The 4473-nt window shown below is 33.4% G+C and overlaps 1 non-coding gene across 1 annotated transcript; it reads left to right on the top strand.

Annotated features, from left to right (window-relative positions):
- Positions 1-2014: 2014 nt before the first annotated feature.
- Positions 2015-2121, top strand: LOC136204941 (small nucleolar RNA R71). The gene has a single exon (XR_010675752.1). It is a non-coding gene; the product is annotated as a small nucleolar RNA R71 (small nucleolar RNA).
- Positions 2122-4473: the final 2352 nt, after the last annotated feature.

Consider the following 4473-nt stretch of genomic DNA (forward strand, 5'->3'; position numbering starts at 1 on the left):
TACTTCTTTCATGTTCGGATTTAAGCGTCTTTGCCTATCCGCTTTAGGTGGCTTATCCTCTTCTAAGTGAATTCTATGCATTACGATACTAGGATTAATTCCTTTTAAGTCTGAAATTTGCCATCCCATACTTCCTATCCTATTTCTAACAACTTCTTTCAATTTTTCTTCTTGATCATTTGTTAATTTGTTAGAAATAATTATAGGTAGAGAATCGCCTTCGCCTAAGAAAGCGTACCTCAAATGACTGGGTAACTCTTTAAGTTCTAATTTAGGGGGTATTACAATTGAAGGCGGAACTGGTCCATCTTCTCGAATCAAAGGCTCTGGGTCCTTATCTTCTAATTCCTCACCTATTATAGGTTCAATTATTTCTTCACTCTGAATAACGTCATTGACACATTCCTCGACTAAATCAAGTTTCATACAAGCGAATTCCTCCATAGGGTATTTCATCGCTTTGTTCATATTAAACTCGATCTTATCTTCTCCTATCCTTAAAACTACCTTCCCTTCCGACACATCTACTAGAGCGCGTCCCGTGTTCATAAACGGTCTACCGAAAATTAAAGGGCAATTTACATCATATGCAAAGTCTAATATAACAAAATCGGTAGGAAAAATAAATTTATCGACTTTGACTAAAACATCTTCAATTATACCATATGGTCTCTTAGTGGTTTGATCCACTAATTGCAAAACCATATTGGTACGTTTGATATCTTCTTCTAAACCTAACTTGTAAAAAATAGATAACGGCATTAAGTTTATACTTGCTCCTAAATCACAAAGACAACTTGGGAATTCAATGTATCCCAACTTACACGGAATAGTAAAACATCCGGGATCTTTGAGTTTAGTGGACAAATTACTTGACACGATTGAACTACAGTCTTCAGTTAACGAAATGGATGAAATGCCTTCCCAACTGATTTTCTTTGAAATTAAATCTTTTAAAAACTTACCATAGTTAGGAATTTGTGTGATTGCATCCATAAACGTTAAATTGATGTGCAAATTTTTAAGTTTATCCAAAAACGTTAGAAGTTGTTTGTCATAGTCCTTATTTCGGACTTTGTGCAGAAAAGGTGGTTTGGGTACAAAAGTTTTGGTACTTGTGTCAAATGGTGAACTATTTGTGTTTAAGATATCTTCTTTGGACTTTGGTAAATCAGTTCCTGGTAATGTTGCATCTTTGGGCATTTCCGGCCCTTGATAATTTTTCCCTCAACGAAGAGTGATAGCCTTTACCTGCTCTTTCGTATTTTCTTCCGTATGGTTGGGAAGACTTCCCTCTTTTCGGGATGGAATTGATTTAGCAAGTTGAGCAATTTGAACCTCCAAATTATGGATGCTAGATGAGTGGTTTTTAATAAGCTGATCGAATTTATTTTCGATCCGTTTAAAACCATCGTCGTGATTACTTATTTTTCCACTGATAGCATCTATAAACTTGTCGATTTTAGAAGATAAAGTGCTAATCGTATCTCTTGACTGATTTTGATAATTAGTGGTACGATTTTGATTAGCACTTGCATTATTGTTATTGTTTTCTTTCCAGTTAAAGTTAGGATGATTCCTCCATCCAGAATTATAAGTATTAGAATAAGGATTATTAGTTTGGTTTTGCCCTTGGACAAAATTTACCTGTTCTATCTCACTCATGTTTTCGTAATCCACATCCGTTTGGGTTGGATTACCATTGGTATCGCGTGGTGCCATAAACTTATCAATTTTGTGCGATAAAGCAGAAAATTGGGCTTGTAACATCGCGACTGGATCAAGTTCCACTATACCTTTAACTGATGGTGTGGTTGAGGATGATGGTTTTTCCACCGGTATATGTCCACGTTCCGCGGGCCACATACTGCTGTTGATTGCCATTTCCTCCAAAAGTTCTCTTGCTTGGGCTGATGTTTTCTTCATAAATAGCCCTCCCGACATAGCATCTAATGAACCCCTAGTTGTAGGATTTAGTCCATTGTAAAATGTTTGCATTAAAAGTTCAGCGGGTAATTGGTGGTGTGGGCATAAACGTTGAAGTTCTTTAAAACGTTCCCAAGTTTCATAAAAAGTCTCATTATCATTTTGAGAAAAAGATGTTAACTCTTTTATGAGTCTTGCGGTTTTTGCTAAAGGAAAATATTTCGATAAAAATGCTTGGGCTAATTGTTCCCAAGTGGCAAAAGTTGCGGCTGGCATAGAAGTTAACCATTCTTTGGCTCTATCCTTCAAAGTGAAAGGAAAAAGGCGAAGTTTGATTGCTTCTGCAGTCACATCTGGGATTTTAAAAGTGTCACAAATTTCAAGGAAATTTGTTAAATGGGTGTTAGGATTTTCGTTAGGTAACCCGTAAAATGTTACATTATTTTGCAACATATTAAGCAAAGCTGGCTTAATTTCAAATTGGTTTGCGGTGATTCTGGGTCTAACGATACTATTGGTCACACCGGCCACACCTGGCCTAGCGTAATCCATAAGTGTTGGTGGATCTGCCATTTTTTCTGGCCCGGTAAATGTTTTTACTGGAGTCTTATTTTTGTTTTTCTTGTTTTTCTTATTCTTCCTAATGGTTTTCTCAATTTCTGGGTCTATAGGGTCTGGTACAATGCCTAAACTTCGAGAACTGCGCATGAACCTGAAATCTTGCACGAACCGAAACTACCTACAAAACAGAATTTGAAAAATAAATAAATTAGTAAATTAAAATTAATAAATTATAAAAGTTAAAATAAGTATTTTTAAACCTAGATTCGAAATAAAACACGAAAAATTTAAAATTTTGTCAAAAATTTTGGCATTCCCCGGCAACGGCGCCAAAAAACTTGTTGAGCGATTTCCGCAAGTGCACGGTATACGTTTGTAGTAATAAAAGATATCGAACCCACAGGGAACACTTTTTAACTAAAACCTTATTTGATTCAGTTTTATTCACGTGTTTAGGTTTAACAAAAGAAAATCGTTTAATTGATTGAATTGGTTCGGGTAAATTAGGATTAGATAAGAATATTATATTGAGGTTAGAGAACAATTCCGTCTTCAGATTTTGATTACAAGACAGATACTTCCGTAATTGGAATAAATAGAAGGTATAAAACTTATTTTCATAAAGCAAAGAAAACAACTTTAACTTTGGTAAGATTATGGACATGTAATAATATAGGAATTTATTCAATTGAATGGCTTTGAACTGTAGAAATCTCTCTAGTTTGGAGCAGATTTCTACCTTAATCAGATTAGTATTTTATATCCGATAAGCCGCGATCAGCGATCATATCATCCGTAAAAACTAATTTTGTCAAGTGTTCAACAAATTTCTTATAAAAATAAGATGGAATAGAACGTTTTAATAAAAACACCAATTTATCATTTTGAAAATCATTTTGTCAGAACAATATCATATATTAGTCCGTTAAGTGGTCTAATTTAGTTTATGGACCTAAGGCATATATAATGGGTATGGGCTTATTTATGTGTAGATACCCAGTTGTAATATACTAATTCTTTGATGGGCTGAATAGTAATTACAACAGTTAGGTTTTCACTATAAATAGAGGGTTATGGTCCCTAGGGCATAAGCATTCTAATTCTACAACCTCCCCCATCAAGTGTAGATGTGCTAGTTGCTTTTAGCCTTAGAACACCAATCAACCTAAGGTGTCTCTGATTCTCTTCAATCCGCTGCGCTATGTATTCAGGTATGCTTCCGTTTTAGATCTTAATGGATTAACATGAGTTTATGATCTTGTGGTTTGTGGATCTAATTCCAATAAGTAATTCCAACAAGTGGTATCAGAGCAACTCATGATAGATTCATTGAGATTTTGTTTTACTTCGATGAAAAGTTTTTTCTTTTGGTTTTCGCAAACCTTATGCTAAGGATTTAAGAATCGAGATTATTTGATTCAGAGACATTCAGTTGAATATCAATATTCGTTTAAAGTTGGTATTCTTATGTTATAGTTTATTAATGTTTTCAGTACATTGTGTTTTTTCCTTGTTTCTAAACATGGAAAAATCTTATGGTCTTGCTCTTGGATCAAGTTTTTTTACTTATTTATTATGGATTTCATAATCGTTTATGGTATTTATTTTAGGTTTTAAACATTGATCCGGAGACTTTAATTTGATGAATTCTTCAAACTTTTTAGTTGATTTGTTTTATTACAGATCAGAAGTTTTAGACATTAATGCCTTTTGTATTGTTTTTAAATCACAAAATTTCACTGTTTTAGACTTTTTGAAATTTTTGTGTTTTAATATTTCGGTTATAAAGAATATTTGTAACAACTTTAGTACTTCGATTAAATTAAGGTTTTGGTTACAATTTTTTTGTAACAACTTTGATATTTTGGTTAAATTAAGGTTTTAGTTACAAATATTTTGTAACAACTTTGGTATTTTGGTTAATTAATGTTTTGGTTACAAATATTTTGTAACAACTTTGGCATTTCGGTTAAAATACAAATATTT

This window comes from Euphorbia lathyris, chromosome 8 (genome assembly GCF_963576675.1).
Source record: "Euphorbia lathyris chromosome 8, ddEupLath1.1, whole genome shotgun sequence".
Taxonomy (NCBI): Eukaryota; Viridiplantae; Streptophyta; class Magnoliopsida; order Malpighiales; family Euphorbiaceae; genus Euphorbia; species Euphorbia lathyris.